The following is an 18886-nucleotide window of genomic DNA, read 5'->3' on the forward strand; positions in this document are numbered from 1 at the left end:
GCCTGCGAGGAGCCAACTGGGCGGACGAGCTTCCCTGGGTCCTACTCGGCATCCGCACAGCGCCCAAGGACGACCTGCACGCCTCGTCGGCCGAGTTGGCCCCTGGTCGTCCCCGGGGAGTTCCTACCAGCCCCGAGGGGGCAAGAGGAAGAACCCGCTGCAGTCCTGGGCAGACTTCGCGAGAAGCTCGGTAACCTGGCCCCCATACCCACTTCACAGCATGGGCGGCACCCGACCTGCGTACCCAAAGACCTACAGAACTGTAAGTTTGTGTTTGTACGAAGGGGCGGGCATCGGCCACCGCTGCAGCGGCCATACGAGGGGCCGTTTACGGTGCTCCGGAACAACGGGTCCACGTTCGTGCTGGACGTTGGGGGGAAGGAGGAGGTTTTCACGGTGGACCGCCTCAAGCCGGCCCATGTGGACCTGGCGCAACCGGCCGAGTTTCCGGCGCCTCGGCGCAGAGGCCGACCTCCCAAGCAGGTTCTGGCCCAGACTGTGGACATTGGGGGGTGTATCGCCGGTTCTGGGGGGGGGTTATGTGGCGACTCATTTCCTAGCGTATCCGAACCGACTCACAATTAGATAGCCTACAGGGGTTTGCGAGCACAGAGCTTTGGAGCCTCTTCGCCATGGGGGGCCGGTTGACAGAGGCTTAAAAGTGAGGCTGAAGTTTTCGAATAAAGTTTTTCCTTCGACTGCAGTTACCGACTCCGTGTCGTAATTTTAGCGCTGCGTGTAGCACACCGCTACAGTATATTCTTAATACAACTAGAATAAAAGACAGAATTAAATTTTGTAGAGGTAGATGGCTTTCACAAGGTGAGATACAATATTTGATAAAGGATACACTATTAAAGTTTACCAATCTGAGCAAAATACATCACAAGCTGTGGAAGGAAGTCAAAAAGGACATATAAGTTCTGAAAATAATCTTTCAAACTCACATAGAGAAGTTTAAGTGAGGTTAAACCTGAGGTTAAACCTGTGTATTTGATATTTCAGTAATATTTGAGTATTCGTGTGTGTGTGTGTGTGTGTGTATATTTATTTATTTAGTATTCCTGTCCATTTAAATAATTATGGGTTATGTGTATACATATGTTCCTCCTGGTAATGCATTGACCTATGGCTCAATGTATGATCAGACCATCTCGGAGGACAGGTCTTGAGTAGACTCAGGTATGAATCATAGTCTCTCAGATTTGAGGTGTGGTAGTCAAAGTTTACACACTGGCAGGGTTGGTGAGCATAGACTATTTCTGTGATTTGGAAGTGTTCTCATCCCCTCATTGCATGTGGTGGAAGCTGTTTTCAACCACTATTTTTTGATTTCCAAGCTAGGAGAAGAGTGTGATCAAACAAAGAAAGCAGGAAACATCAGCTTCCATCACCATTTCATGATGGAAATGGTGGTACTGGCAGTTCTCATCTATGGAAACTAGTGTGCAGCCTTGAGCCTTGTCTCTTGGCACCTAAATTGCATGACCGAGCTAGTTCCAAGCCAGCCTTCACAGGCAATTTTTCCACACAAGTCCTGGATTGATTCATTGCTAGATTCATGGCATGTGCTACAATGGACAAGATGGGAGTTTCTGCCAGCTTCCTGTACATAATACAACAATGACCACTTTTAGAAATGATTCCATTAGCGTTCCTTCGCAATACTTCCTGTGCACTACAGATGGTAGTCGTATCCTGGTGAATATGCCAACTGTATTAGATTAAATCAGGATACTATGTGGAAACAGATCACTTAATTCAAGTGCTGTATTCCAGTGTTCATTGTCACTTTAGGTTTGATATAGTGAAGGAAAAGGGAACTGAATGCTATAATTTAGCAACAACTTTTCTCCTTTTTTGAAAGCTGTAATTGTAGAAAAAGGAGACTTACAAACTAGACCACACAGTGGTGCATCGATCAGATTCGATGTCTCACAGATGCAGAGACTTGGGCTCAATTCTGACCTTGGTCTGTGTTGAGCTGCACGTTCCCCCTGTGGCCGTTTGTGTTTCCACTGAGTGTTCTGGTTTCCAGCTACTATAAATAGTCCCTGGAATGTAGGTTAGTGGTAGAATCTAGGGAGCGTTGAGGAGAATGTGGGGAGAATTAAAAAAAGAAGGGTTAATGTCGGATTAGTGTGGGTGGGTGGCTGATAATCAGTGGAGTGAGTTGAAGGGGCCTGTTTCCATGTTTCCTCTCCATGACGCTAAGACTCTATCTCTCGTATGCCAACATTGTCAATAGTTGGACATTTCACTTCAATTAGCAGCAGTCTTATCTTTGAGTTAAAAAGGTTAAGAATTGACATTGCAGAAACACAAACATAATTCTAACAAAGGCAGAGCACTGAGGAATTTTGTGCTGTTGAAGATGCCAACGTTGATTGAGTAGTAAACAAGCAGCCATTCAGGAGTTCCCAACCTGGGGCCCACAGACCTCTCAGTTAATAGTTGGGGACCCCTGACCTACATAATCAGTTAAGTATAAAATCTATGAAGACTATTTAAAAGAAGACTAACATTCTGGTCAATATTTGCCTCAGGAGTTAACCTGGATGTTTATTTGAAATTTATTTTCAAGTTACTGTTATGAAAAATCGATTATCTGGTCATTGCACTTGATGAGTTCTTCATTCAAAATAAGGACCTTAAAAGTTCAGCTTCATAGTCAGAGGCTTTGTCCCAGGGCTGAAATAGACAATAGACAGTAGGTGCAGGAGTAGGCCATTCGGCCCTTTTAGCCAGCACTGCCATTCACTGTGATCACGGCTGATCATACACAATCAGTACCCCGTTCCTGCCCCCTCCCCATATCCCTTGACCCCGCTACCTGTAAGAGTTCTATCTAACTCTCTCTCGAATGCATCCAGAGACGGCCTCCACTGACTTCTGCGGCAGAGCATTCCATATATCCACCACTCTCTGGGTGAAAAAGTTTTTCCGCATCTCTGTTCTAAATGGCCTACCCCCTATTCTTAAACTGTGGCCTCTAGTTCTGGACTCACCCATCAGCGGGAACATGCTTCCTGCCTCCAGTGTGTCCAAACCCTTAATAATCTTATATATTTCAATCAGATCCCCTCTCATCCTTCTAAATTCCAGTGTATACAAGCCCAGTCGCTCCAATCTTTCAACATATGACAGTCTCACCATTCCGGGAATTAACCTTGTGAGCCTATGCTGCACTCCCTCAATAGCAAGAATGTCCTTCCTCAAATTTGGAGACCAAAACTGCACACAATACTCCAGGTGGGGTCTCACCAGGGCCCTGTACAGCTGCAGAAGGACCTATTTACTCCTATACTCAATTCCTCTTGTTATAAAGGCCAGCATGCCATTAGCTTTCTTCACTGCCTGCTGTACCTGCAGGCTTGCTTTCATTGACTGATGTATAAGAACACCTAGATCTCGTTGTACTTCCCCTTTTCCTAACTTGACTCCGTTTAGATAGTAATCTGTCTTCCTGTTCTTGCCACCAAAGTGGATAACCTCACATTAAACTGCATCTGCCATACATTTGCACTCACCCAACCTGTCCAAGTCACCCTGCATCCTCCTGACATTTCACACTGCCACCCAGCTTTGCGTCATCAGCAAATTTGCTAATGTTACTTTTAATCCCTTCATCTAAATCATTAATGTATATCGTAAACAGCTGCAGTCCCAGCACCGAACCTTGCGGTACCCCACTGGTCACAGCCTGCCATTCCGAAAGGGACCTGTTAATCGCTACTCTTTGTTTCCTGTCAGCCAGCCAATTTTCAATCCATGTCAGTACTTTGCCCCAATACCATGTGCTCTAATTTTGCCCGCTAATCTCCTATGTGGGACTTTATCAAAAGCTTTCTGGAAGTCCAGGTACACTACATCCACTGGCTCTCCCTTGTCCATTTTCATTGTTACATCCTCAAAAAACTCCAGAAGATTAGTCAAGCATGATTTTCCCTTCATAAATCCATGCTGACTCAGACTGATCCTTCTACTGCTATCCAAATGTGTCGGAATTTCCTCTTTTATAACTGACTCCAGCATCTTTCCCACCACTGACGTCAAGCTAACTGGTCTATAATTCCCTGTTTTCTCTCTCCCTCCTTTCTTGAAAAGTGGGACAACATTAGCCACCCTCCAATCAGCAGGAACTTTTCCTGAATCTATAGAACATTGGAAAATGATTACCAATGTGTCCACAATTTCTAGAGCCACCTCTTTAAGTACCCTGGGATGCAGACCATCAGGTCCCGGGAACTTATCAGCCTTCAGACTCAACAGTCTATCCAATACCGTTTCTTGTCTAATATAAATTTCCTTCAGTTCATCCTTTACCCTAGCTAACAGAGGGCATAGTTTTAAGGTGCTTAGAAGCAGGTACAGAGGAGTTGTCAGGGGTAGGTTTTTTACTCAGAGAGTGGTGAATGCATGGAATAGGCTGCCAGCGACAGTGGTGGAGGCGGATATGATAGGGTCTTTTAAGAGACTCTTGGATAGGTACATGGAGCTTAGAAAAATAGAGAGCAATGGGTAACCCTAGGTAATTTCTAAAGTAAGGACATATTCGGCACAGCATCGTGGACTGAAGGGCCTGTATTGTGCTGTAGGTTTTCTGTTTCTATATGTTAATTGCATATGTCATCACACTACCACATGATAGGTGCGTGCCTCTCTTAAACTTGAACTGCACACATATTTTCTGACTTCCGTACGTTTCTTTAAATTAGTTTAATGTTTAGAAGTGACAAAACATAACACAACCTGCAGAGATTTATTAAAGCAAAACAAACCTGGCAAATCTGATATTTTTTTTAAATATGACCTGGCAGCGATGGTAGCACAAGAGATGTTCTGCAATCTCCCAGATAAACACAAAGGTTGGGGGTGTTGTGGATAGTGTGGAGGGCTGTCAGAGGTTACAGTGGGACATTGATAGGATGCAAATCTGGACTGAGAAGTGGCAGGTGGACTTCAACCCCAGATAAGTGTGAAGTGGTTTATTTTGGTAGGTCAAATATGATGGCAGAATATAGACAATAGGTGCAAAAGTAGACCATTCAGCCCTTCGAGCCTGCACTGCCATTTTGAGATCATGGCTGATCATCTACTATCAATACCCGGTTCCTGCCTTGTCCCCATATCCCTTGATTCCCCTATCCATAAGATACCTATCTAGCTCCTTCTTGAAAGCATCCAGAGAACTGGCCTCCACTACCTTCCGAGGCAGTGCATTCCACACCCCCACAACTCTCTGGGAGAAGGAGTTTTTCCTTAACTCTGTCCTAAATGACCTACCCCTTATTCTCAAACCATGCCCTCTGGTACTGGACTCTCCCAGCATCTGGAACATATTTCCTGCCTCTGTCCAATCCCTTAATAATCTTACATGTTTCAATCAGATCCCCACTCAATCTCCTTAATTCCAGCATGTACAAGCCCAGTCTCTCTAACCTCTCTGTGTAAGACAGTCCTGACATCCCAGGAATTAACCTTGTGAATCTACGCTGCACTTCCTCTACAGCCAGGATGTCCTTCCTTAACCCTGGAGACCAAAACTGTACACAATACTCCAGGTGTGGTCTCACCAGGGCTCTGTACAAATTAATATAGTATTAATGGTAAGACTCTTGGCAGTGTGGAGGAACAGAGGGATCTTGGGATCCAAGTCCATAGGACACTCAAAGCAGCTGCACAGGTTGACTCTGTGGTTAAGAAGGTGTATGGTGCATTGGCCTTCATCAATCGTGGAATTGAATTTAGGAGCCAAGATTCAAAATATATATTGCAGCTATATAGGACCCTGGACAGACCCCCACTTGGAGTACTGTGCTCAGTTCTGGTTGCCTCACTACAGGAAGGATGTGGAAACCATAGAAAGGGTGCAGAGGAGATTTACAAGGATGTTGCCTGGATTGGGGAGTATGCCTTATGAGAATGGGTTGAGTGAACTTGGCCTTTTCTCCTTGGAGCGAAGGAGGATGAGAGGTGACCTGATAGAGATGAGAGGCATTGATCGTGTAGATAGTCAGAGGCTTTTTCCCAGGGCTGAAATGGTTGCCACAAGAGGATACAGGTTTAAGGTGCTGGAGAGTAGGTACAGAGGAGATATCAGGGTCAAGTTTTTTTACTCTGTGGTGAGTGCGTGGACTGGGCTGCAAGCAATGGAGGCAGATACGATAGGGTCTTTTAAGAGGCTTTTAGATAGGTACATGGAACTTAGTAAAATAGAGGGCTATAGGTAAGCCTAGTAATGTCTAAGGTAGGGACATGTTCAACACAGCATTGTGGGCCAAAGGTCCTGTATTGTGCTGTAGGTTTTCTGTTTCTAAACGCATCTGCACCAGGTGCACTGAGTTGCAGCTCCTGGGAGAACGTGTTAAGGAACTTGAGCTGCGGCTCAATGGCATTCAATTCATACTGGAGAATGGAGGTGATAGGAGCTACATGGAGGTAATCACCCCGAGGTTGCAGGAGACAGGTAAGTGGGTGACTGTCAGAAGGAGGGGAAATGTACAACCAGTGGGGAGGGGAACACCTGTGGCTGTTCCCCTCAACAATAAGTATACAACCTGAGGTACTATTGAGGGGAACGACCTACCGGGGGGAGCCACAGTGACCAGTCTCTGGCACTGAGCCTGGTGCTGTTGTTCAGAAGAGCAGAGAGGTGAAGAGGGGTGCAGTGTTGATGGGATATCTTAGTCCGAGGAACGGAGACGAGATTCTGTGGACATGATAGAGACACCCAGATGGTATATTGCCAGGATCAGGTGTGTCTCGGATCGGGTCCATGTCAATCTCAAGGGTGAGGGTGAGCAGTCTGAAGTCTTGGTGCATATTGGCACCAATGACATAGACAAGGTGAGGAGGTCCTGGAGAGAGATTTTAGAAAGCTGAGAAACAGAGCCTCCGGGGTGATAATCTCCAGATTGCAGATTGCCACATGCCAGGGAGTATGAATGGAATGATTTGGTAGGTGAATGCTTGGCTGAGAAACTGGTGCAGGGGGCAGGGTTCAAATTAATGAATCATTGGGATCTCTTCTGGCTGAGGAAGGTATGACCTGAACAAAAGGGACAGGTTACACCTGAACCCAGGGGCGGGGGTTAGGAGCCAAGATTCAAAATATATGTTGCAGCTATATAGGACCCTGGACAGACCCCCACTTGGGAGTACTGTGCTCAGTTCTGGTTGCCTCACTACAGGAACCAAGACCTTTGCAGGCAGGTTGGCTAGAGTTGTTCAGGTGGTTTTAAACTAATTTGGCTGGGGAGTGGGAACAGGAGTGATAGTGCTGGAGATGAGGTAGTTGGTTTACAAGCAGGGGGAAAATTACAGGCTGCAATGTGCAAGGTGGACAAAATTGAAAAGGATGAATACAGGACTGAGGGTGTTATATTTGATTGTGCGCAGAGTACAGAATGTGACAGACAGACAGACATACTTTATTGATCCCAAGGGAAACTGGGTTTCGTTACAGCCGCACCAACCAAGAAGTGTAGAAATATAGCAATATAAAACCATAAATAATTAAATAATAATAAGTTAATCATGCCATGGAAATAAGTCCAAGACCAGCCTATTGGCTCAGGGTGTCTGACACTCCAAGGGAGGAGTTGTAAAGTTTGATGGCCACAGGCAGGAATGACTTCCTGTGTGTTACATGAGTATGAGTCTGGCTGAATGTACTCTTATGCCTAACCAGTACATTATGGAGTAGATGGGAGTCGTTGTCCAAGATGGCATGCAACTTGGCCAGCATCCTCTTTTCAGACACCATCGTCAGAGAGTCCAGTTCCACCCCCACAACATCACTGGCCTTACGAATGAGTTTGTTGATTCTGTTGGTGTCTGCTCCCCTCAGTCTGCTGCCCCAGCACACAACAGCAAACATGATAGCACTGGCCACCACAGACTCGTTGAACATCCTCAACCTCATCCGGCAGATGTTAAAGGACCTCAGTCTCCTCAGGAAGTAGAGACGGCTCTGACCCTTCTTGTAGACAGCCTCAGTGTTGTTTGACCAGTCCAGTTTATTGTCAATTCGTATCCCCAGGTATTTGTAATCCTCCACCATGTCCACACTGACCCCTTGGATGGAAACAGGGGTCACTGATGCCTTAGCCCTCCTCAGATCCACCACCAGCTCCTATGGTAGATGAATTTGCAGTGGTTATAGACTGGCATGTTGTAGGTATCGCTGAATCATGGCTGCAAGAAGATCATAGCTGGGAGTTTAATGTCCAAGGATACACATGGTATCAAAAGGACAGGCAGGAAGGCCGAGGGGGTGGCGTTGCTCTGTTGGAAAAATGAAATTACCTCATTAGACACAGGATCAGAAGGTGTTGAATTGTTGTGGATTGAGCTAAGAAACTGCAAGGGTATACAGACCCCCCCCCCCCCAACAGCAGTAAGGATGTGGTCGAGAGATTACAACCAGAGATGTAAAATACATGCTAAAAGGTCAATGTTACAAGTCATTTTAATATGTATGGTAACATCAGGTTGGTGCTGGATTTCAGGAGGGGAAACTTCTATGAGATGGATAGTTAACTTGCCCTGTAATAGTCAACCAAAGCAACTGTGAGCTCCAGACCTCAAAAGAGCAGAGAACAGTATATAGCAAAACACATCCCAACTTGTTCGATACTTCTGTGTAGAGATGGTTTGGACATGTTCTCGAGTTCTACACTTAACGCCTTACAAATTTATTTTAGTCTCAAATGTTTATTCAGTGCACTTCTGAGATTCACAGTGGTAAAGTAACCTACGTGGAGGTGTTCTTGCTCTTTGTATACATAATGTATAATTGCTCATTTGTTTAGTCTGGAAATGTAGACAGATTGTTTTTACATTAATCAGCCTTTGTGAAATTGCACGATCTGATTATTTTGAATCATTTTTTATTCTGGAGTTGGACTACAGCCCAATTCTTAACTTATCACTGAGGTTTTATTGTTTTTTTCCTATAAATCAGAGATCTTGGTTTCCTCCCAGAAGGATGTGGAGATTATTTGTCTGACTCTGGTTCCTCCGAACATCTGCTGGAACAGATTAGATCACATCACATCAGGGCAGGGACCAAACTGACATAGGGGTGGCTGAGGCTCAGAGCAAGAGGTAAAGTTGGCAGTCAGACCCATTTCTGGATGTTCATAGAATGAGCTGAAGGACAGGATAACATACACAGGAGATTCTTCAGATACTGGAAATCCAGAGTAACACCAAGTACTGGAGAAACTCCAGTCAGGGAGCATCTACGGAAAAAGAATATAGGCGACTTTTGGGCTGAGACCCTTCATATGGACTGGAAAGGAATGGGGGGGGGGGGTGTGGGGAGAAAAGGAAGAAGCCAGAATAAGGTTATAATTCATCTTCTGCTCCTGCCCACCCAAATGAAGAATCTCAGCCCAAAACATCAACTCTTTATTCCTCTCCATTGAAGTTGCCTACATGCTGAATTCCTCCAGCATTTGATATAATACAAAAGGACAAGTAAATATAGCTGAGGTAAGTCCAGGTTCTTATGATCATAAGCAGCAAGTAGAAATACTTCACTGCATTAAAATCTAAACAGAACATTTATTTATGTGGAGTGTAATACAATGAAACATTTCTACTTTCTGCTTAGGAACTAGGAGAGTAGACCATATTCTGAAAAAAAATTTTCACCCAACTTCTAAAAAGGAGTTGGAACCGAATGACTGCAGCTGCTGGAAATGGAAACCTTGAACAGAAAATATTGGTCAGGAGGGGAAAAGAACTGTTGATATTTCAGGTCCCAAAACTGGAAAATGGAAAAGCAAGCATGAACTAAGTTGCAGAGAATGAATATAGATCAGAGTGTATCCATGACGGGGTGAATACGCAAGTTGTCCAGGGAACAGTTATTTTAAAAACTAACACACAGAACAATTAAAACATTAAGCATAACATAAGGGAACAGGAAGCTCCACCTGCAGGAAGATAAAGAGGATTATCTCCAGATTTAAAACAATTATCAGATTCCTAGGGACATTATGTACCTCAGTAGAAGCACATTCTACACAGAACATTGCTTGACATTCTTGAAGCAATGTAGGAAGCCTGAAACAGGTAAATGTGCAGAAGTATTAGCTTAGTCACATGTACATAAGTACATACAGTGAAATGTCATTTGTCAACAACTCAGTAAGTATCGCTATGGATCTGGCCCCAACCTAGATGCCGCAACTTACAAACCCATAGGTCTTTGGAACGAGAGAGGAAACTGGAGCACCCAGGAGACCGACACAGCCACAGGGAAAGCATTTAAATTCCTTACAAACAGCAGCAGGAATTGAACCCCAATCACTGGTAATGTAAAGCAGAGCACTAGCCACTATGCTACCATGCCATAGTTTCTTGGATGCAAACACTACATTGTGAGCAGCAAATGCAGTACTCTAAAGGGAAAATGCCAGTTGATCGAAGAGTCAGGAGAAATAGCTAAAGCCAAGGAATTCTGGCCAAAGAAATGGGCACAGAGGTGAAGGTGATGGAAGTTCAACACAAAATCATGCCCTGTAGACCTCGTGGATTACTAAGGAATAAAGTAGATTGCTTAAATCTATACTCGTTTAATCTAAGATGAGAAGATCAGAGGCATGACACTGGACTGAATTAGAAGTGGGATGGAATATAGTGATAAGGCAGGATTCAAAACTCAAGAAATGTTGGAACAATGTCATCTCCATTGCGTGTTCATTTCAAGATTAGCACCTTGAGGACAAATGTCTGTGCATCTAAGCACCAATTTGGTACGATACCAAAGGCTCAAATTCCTACAGATGTACAACAAAAAAAAGAATGCATCATTAAGAACAGAATTAGTCTATTTGCCCCATCAAGGCTGCTCCACCATGGCTTATTTATTACTCCACCCCAACCCCATTTCCTGTCTTTCTCCTGTAACCTTTGATGTCCTGTCTGATCAAGAATCTGTCAACTCTCTCTGTAAATATACTTAACCTTTCAATATTCCACAGGTCTCAATGGGAATCAACCCCCACCCCCTCCCTTTCTTATAAACTCCAGTGAGTATAGGCCCAGAGCCACCAAATGCTCTCATATTAACCCCTTCATTCCCAGTATCATTCATGTGAACTTCCTCTGAACCTTCTCCAATGCTAGCTGAGTTTCTTATATAAGGGGCCCAAAATTGCTCCCAATGCTCCAAGTGCGGTCTGACCAATGTCTTGTAAAGACTCAACATTACATCCTTGCTCTCGTATTCTAGTCCTCTCAAATAAATGCTAACATTACATTCCTTACCAACGCAACCTGCAAGTTAGGCTTTATGGAATCCTGCAAAGGAGTCCCAAGACCCTTCACATCTGATTTTTGCATTTTATTCCTGTTTAGAAAATAGTCCATGTTTATTCCTTCTACCAAAGTGCATGACCATAAACTTCCTTACGCTACGTTCCATCTGCCACTTCTTTGCCCACTCTCCATGTCTAAGTTCACCTGCAGACTCTGTGCTTCCTCAAACCTGCCTGCCCCTCCACTTACCTTACCATCTGCAAACTTGATACAAAGCCATCAATTCCATTAATCAAATCATGGGCGCAACACGAAAAGAAGCAGTCCCTACAGTGACCCCAGCCGGCGCAACCCCGCTAATCACTGGCAGCCAACTAGAAAAGTCCCCTTTTATTCCCATTCTTCGCCTCCTGCCAGTCAGCCAATCTTCTATGAACGCCTACCAAATGCCTTATAAAAATGCAAGCACGCCTATTAAAAAAGTATTCACCCCACCCCCCCCCCCCACTAGTTTTCATGTTTTGTTTTAAAATATTGAATCGCAGTGGATTTAGTTTAGCTTTTTTGACACTGATCAACCAAAAAAAACACTCTTTCATATCAAAGTGTAAACAGGTCTCTACAATGACGTAAATTACAAATAAAAAGCACAAAACAATTGATTGCACAAGTATTCACACCCCCCTTAATGACCCACCAAATCATCACTGGTGCAGTCAATTGGTTTTAGAAGACACATATTAGTTAAATGGAGATCCGTTTTTGGAGACCTGTGTGCAGTCAAGGTGTTTCAGTTCATTGTAGTAAAAATACACCGGTATCTGGAAGGTCCAAGTGCTGGTGAGTCAGTATCCTGGCAAAAACTACACCATGAAGATAAAAGAACACTCCAAGCAACTCTGCAAAAAGGTTATTGAAAAGCACAAGTCAGGAGATGGATACAAGAAAATTTCCAAATCACTGAATTTCCCTTGGAGTACAGTTAAGTGAATCAAGTGGAGAGAATATGGCACATCTGTAAATCTGCCTTGAGCAGGCAGTCCTTAAAACTGTGACTGTGCAAGAAGGGGTCTAGTGAGGGAGGCCACGATAACTCTAGAGGATCTGCAAGCTTCAGTGGCTGAGAAGTCAGTATAGTAGATGGACCTTTGGCAGCAATTACAGCCTTGAGTGTGTAGATAGGTCTCTATCAGTTTTGCACATCTAGACACTGCAATTTTTCCCCATTCTTCATTACAAAACTGCTCAGGCTTTGTCATGACTGCATGGGGGATCATGAGTACAGTGCTTTTCAAGGTCATTCCTGTGATGTTTTGGCTTGTGCTTGGGGTAATTGTCTTCTTGCTGGAAAACCAATCTTCTCTCATCAAAGTTCACTTGCAGACAGCATCAGGATTTCCCTGTATTTTGCTGCATTCATTTTACCCTCCATCTTCACAACCCGTCCAGGGCCTCTGCACTGAAGCATCCCCACAGTATGATGCAACCACCACCATCCCTCATGGTGTGTTTTTGATGAAGTGCAGCGTTTGGCTTATGCCAGACATAGCATTTAGTCTAATAGCCAAAAAGCTCAATTTTGGTTTCATCAGACCATAGAACTTTCTTCCAGCCGATTTCAGATACAGTACTCTCATGAGCCTTCTGGCAAAGTCTAGCCAAGAGTTCACGAGATACTTCCCCCCCCCCCCCCCCTCCAACTCTGGCTTTCTCTTTGCCAGTTTCTCATAACAACAGTTGTATGCACAGCCTTCCATCTCAGCCACTGAAGCTTGTAACTCATCCTGATTGTCATAAGTCTCCTGGTGGCCTCCCTTACTCATATCCTTCTTGCATGGTCACTCAGTTTTTGAGGACCGCCTGGTCTAGGCAGATTTACAGCTATGCCATATTCTTCCCAGTTCTTGACTGTACTCCAAGTGACCTGGAAGTTTTCTTGTAACCGTCACCTGTCTTGTGCTTTTCAATAACCTTTTTGTGAAGTTGATTTAATTATGCGACTTCTAAAACCAATTGTCTGCACCAGTGATGATTTGGTGTGTCATATTAAAGGAGGTGAATACTTAACGCAATTGTTTTGTGTTCTATATTTTTAAATTTAGATCACAAGTTTATATTTGTAGAGATCAGTTTTCACTTTGACACAAAAGTCTTCCTGTTGATTGGTATGAAAAAAGCCAAATTAATTCCACTGTGATTTAATGTTGCAAAACTACAAAAGATGAAAAAATCCAAGGGGGCAGAAATACTTCTTTACTATAGTCACTGTGCCCAAGAATTTTGCACTGTAGTGTAAATAATGTCCATGTCTGTAACATTTGTCTATCCTCCCTGTTATTTCCTTAAACATCTTCCCAGCCACTGGTCTATGAGTGCCTCTCTTATGCATCTCTCCCACTCCAGAGTGGGGTAACATTTGCAATTTTCCAGTACTCCAGAAACATTGTAGTAGAATCTAGTGATTCTGGAAAGATCATTACCAATGTGACACTCTTCAGAAACCACTTTCAAACCTTGGGGTGCAAGTCAATCTGGTCCAGGTGACTTATCTACCTTCATACCTTTCAGCATCCCAAGCAGCTCCTGCTTAGTAATATCAACTAAATTCACTGCTGCCCACTGACGCTCTCGAATTTCCGGCATACTGTTAGTGTCTTCCACAGTGAAGATTGACAAAATTTTAAGTTTGCTCTTCATTTCTGTCCATCACTATCTCTCCAGTGGTCCAATATCCACTCGTCTTTTTTATTAATATATCTCAGAGAAAAAAGTTGGTATCCTTTTTGTACTAGGGACCCCCAACACCCACTCATGTTTTAGGAACAGCTTTTTCCCCTCCACCATCAGATTTCTGAATGGAGAGTAAACCTATACACACTACCTCATTTCCAACTTTTTGTACTACTTAATTTTTTAAAAATTCAATTTATTGTAATTTATAGTTTTATGTACTGCACTGTACTGCTGCCGCAAAACAAATTTCACAACATTTTTAACCTTAGGAAGTTAAAAAGCAGGACCTCGAGGGTGGTAATCTCAGGATTGCTCCCTGTGCCACGTGCCAGTGAGGGTAAGAATAGGATGCACACGTGGCTGAGGAACTGGTGTAGGGGGTAGGGCTTCAGATTTCAGGATCATTGGGACCTCTTCTGGGGCAGGTGGGACCTGTACAAGAGAGACGTGTTACACCTGAACAGCAAGGGGACCAATAGCCTTGCAGGGAGGTTTGTTACTGCTATTGCGGGGATGGGAACCAGGGTGCCAGAGTAGATAGTGGAGCGGGGGTGAAAATAAATTATGTTAAAGATTCATGACAAGTCACAAATACAAGGGTTGTGCGTGGTGGTAATAATCTTGAGGTGTCTACTTCAATGGGAGGAGTATTGTGGGGAAGGCTGATGAGCTGAGGGCGTGGATTGACACATGGAATTATGACATTGTAGCCATGAGTGAAACTTGGCTACAGGAGGGGCAGGACTGGCAGCTTAATGTTCCAGGGTTCCAATGTTTCAGACGTGACAGAGGCAGAGGAATGAAGGGTGGGGGGGGGGGCATTGCTAGTCAGGGAAAATGTTACAACAGTGCTCAGGCAGGACAGATTAGAGGGCTTGTCTACCGAGGTCATATGGGTGGAGCTGAGAAACAGGAAAGGAATGACCACATTAATGGGATTGTATTATAGACCACCCAATAGTCAGCGAGAATTGGAGGAGCAAATCTGCAGAGAGATAGCAGACAACTGCAGGAAACATAAAGTTGTGACAGTAGATTTTAATTTTCCACATATTGATTGGGACTCCCATACTGTTAAAGGTCTAGACAGTTTAGAGTTTGTAAAATGTGTTCAGGAAAGTTTTCTAAATCAATATATAGAGGTACCGACTAGAGAGGATGCAATATTAGATCTCTTCTTAGGAAACGAGTTAGAACAGGTGACGGAAGTGTGTGTGGAACACTTTGGTTCCAGTGATCACAACACCATTAGTTTCAACTTGATCATGGATAAAGATAGATCAGATCCTCGGTTGAGGTTCTAAACTGGAAAAAGGCCAAATTTGAAGAAACGAGAAAGGATCTAAAAAGCGTGGATTGGGACAGGTTGTTCTCTGGCAAGGATGTCGTTGGTAAGTGGGAGGCCTTCAAAGGAGAAATTTTGAGAGTGCAGAGTTTGTATGCTCCTGTCAGGATTAAAGGCAAAATGAATAAGGGTGAGGAACCTTGGTTCTCTAGGGATATTGGAACTCTGATAAAGAAGGGAGATGTATGACATGTATAGCAAATAGGGAGCAAATAAGGTACTTGAGCAGTATAAAAATTACAAAAAATACTTAAATAAATCAGGAGGGCTAAAAGACGACATGAGGTAGCTTTGGCAGTCAAGGTGAAGGATAATCCAAAGAACTTTTAGAAATATATTAATAGACAATAGACAGTAGGTGCAGGAGTAGGCCATTCGGCCCTTCTAGCCAGCACCACCATTCTCTGTGATCATGGCTGATCATACACAATCAGTACCCCGTTCCTGCCCTCTCCCCATATCCCTTGACCCCGCTATCTGTAAGAGCTCTATCTAACTCTCTCTTGAATGCATCCAGAGACGGCCTCCACTGACTTCTGTGGCAGAGCATTCCACATATCCACCACTCTCTGGGTGAAAAAGTTTTTCCACATCTCTTTTCTAAATGGCCTACCCCTTATTCTTAAACTGTGGCCTCTAGTTCTGGACTCACCCATCAGTGGGAACATGCTTCCTGCCTCCAGTGTGTCCAATCCCTTAATAATCTTATATGTTTCAATCAGATCCCCTCTCATCCTTCTAAATTCCAGTGTATACAAGCCCAGTCACTCCAATCTTTCAACATATGACAGTCTCGCCATTCCGGGAATTAACCATGTGAACCTATGCTGCACTCTCTCAATAGCAAGAATGTCCTTCCTCAAATTTGGAGACCAAAACTGCACACAATACTCCAGGTGTGGTCTCACCAGGGCCCTGTACAGCTGCAGAAGGACCTCTTTACTCCTATACTCAATTCCTCTTGTTATAAAGGCCAGCATGCCATTAGCTTTCTTCACTGCCTGCTGTACCTGCAGGCTTGCTTTCATTGACTGATGTACAAGAACACCTAGATCTCGTTGTACTTCCCCTTTTCCTAACTTGACTCCATTTAGATAGTAATCTGCCTTCCTGTTCTTGCCACCAAAGTGGATAACCTCACATTAAACTGCATCTCCCATACATTTGCCCACTCACCCAACCTGTCCAAGTCACCCTGCATCCTCCTGACATTTCACACTGCCACCCAGCTTTGTGTCATCAGCAAATTTGCTAATGTTACTTTTAATCCCTTCATCTAAATCATTAATGTATGTTGTAAACAGCTGCAGTCCCAGCACCAAACCTTGCGGTACCCCACTGGGTATTCCCGCCATTCCGAAAGGGACCCATTAATCACTACTCTTTGTTTCCTGTCAGCCAGCCAATTTTCAATCCATGTCAGTACTCTGCCCCCAATAGGATGTGCCCTAATTTTGCCCACTAATCTCCTATGTGGGACTATCAAAAGCTTTCTGGAAGTCCAGGTACACTATATCCACTGGCTCTCCCTTGTCCATTTTCATTGTTACATCCTCAAAAAACTCCAGAAGATTAGTCAAGCATTATTTTCCCTTCATAAATCCATGCTGACTCAGACTGATCCTTCTACTACTATCCAAATGTGTCGTTAATTTCCTCTTTTATAATTGACTCCAGCATCTTTCCCACCACTGACGTCAAGCTAACTGGTCTATAATTCCCTGTTTTCTCTCTCCCTCCTTTCTTGAAAAGTGGGACAACATTAGCCACCCTCCAATCAGCAGGAACTGTTCCTAAATCTATAGAACATTGGAAAATCATTACCAATGCGTCCACAATTTCTAGAGCCACCTCTTTAAGTACCCTGGGATGCAGACCATCAGGTCCCGGGGACTTATCAGCCTTCAGACTCAACAGTCTATCCAACATCATTTCTTGCCTAATATAAATTTCCTTCAGTTCATCCTTTACCCTAGTTCCTTTGGCCATTATAACATCTGGGAGATTGTTTGTGTCTTCCCTAGTGAAGACAGATCCAAAGTACCTGTTCAACTCATCTGCCATTTCCTTGTTCCCCATAATAAATTCACCTATTTCTGTCTTCAATGGCCCAATTTTGGTCTTTATTTTTTTTTGCTATTCACATACCCAAAGAAGCTTTTACTATCCTCCTTTATATTCTTGGCTAGTTTACCTTCGTACCTCATTTTTTCTTGGCGTATTGCCTTTTTTGTTATCTTCTGTTGCTCTTTAAAAGCTTCCCAGTACTCTTTGCTATGTTATACTTACCTTTTATTTTTATACTGCCCTTTACTTCCCTCGTCAGCCATGGCCACCCCTTACTCCCCTTAGGATCTTTCTTCCTCTTTGGAATGAACTGATCCTACACCTTCTGCATTATTCCCAGAAATACCTGCCATTTTTGTTCCACTATATTCCCTGCTAGGGTATTGTTCCATTGAACTTTGGCCAGCTCCTCCCTCATAGCTCCATACTTCCCTTTGTTCAACTGTAATACTGTCACATCTGATTTTCCCATCTCCTTCTCAAATTGTAGGTTAAAACATATCATATTATGGTCACTACCTCCTAATGGTTCCTTTACCTCGAGGTCCCTGATCAAATCCGGTTCATTGCACAACACTAAATCTAGAATTGCCTTCTCCCTGGTAGGCTCCAGTACAAGCTGTTCTAAGAATCCATCTCGGAGGCACTCCACAAACTCCCTTTCTTGGGGTCCAGTACCATTCTGATTCTCCCAGTCTACCTGCATGTTGAAATCCCCCATGACAACCTTTGCGACATGCCAATTTTAACTCTTCATTCAACTTGCACCCTACATCCAGACTGCTGTTTGGGGGCCTGTAGATAACTCCTATTAGGGTCCTTCTACCCTTAGAATTTCTCAGTTCTATTCATACTGACTCTACGTCCCAAGATTCTATGTTCCCCCCTCGCAAGGGACTGAATTTCATTCCTCACCAACAGAGCCACCCCATCCCTTCTGCCAGTCAGTCTGTCCTTTCGATAAGATGTATATCCTTGAATTTTCATTTCCCAGGCCCTGTCCGCTTGAAGCCATGTCTCAGTTGCCACATCGTACTTGCCAATTTCCAACTGAGCCTCAAGCTCATCTACTTTATTCCTTATATTTCATGCATTCATATATACTTTTAATTCGGTACTCCCCTCTCCTTTCATATCAATTCCTATTTCACTTGGCCATACTGTATGATCTCTTCTTGAGCTTTCTACTCCGTTGATTGTTGTCCTTTTTAACTTTTCTTATTTTCACTTTCCCTTTAACTCCATCTTTATATTTCCAGTTCATTCCCTCCCCCCCACTACTTAGTTTAAACACATCGGTGTTGCAGTGGCAAACCTGTCTGCCAGAATACTGGTCCCCTGCCTATTAAGGTGCAACCCATCCTTTTTGTACAATTCATCCCTACCCCAAAACAGATCCCAGTGGTCCAAGAATGTAAATCCTTGCTTCCTGCACCAGTTCCTTAGCCACACATTCAGATCCATTAT

This window comes from Hypanus sabinus, chromosome 4 (genome assembly GCF_030144855.1).
Source record: "Hypanus sabinus isolate sHypSab1 chromosome 4, sHypSab1.hap1, whole genome shotgun sequence".
In the NCBI taxonomy this organism is placed as follows: Eukaryota; Metazoa; Chordata; class Chondrichthyes; order Myliobatiformes; family Dasyatidae; genus Hypanus; species Hypanus sabinus.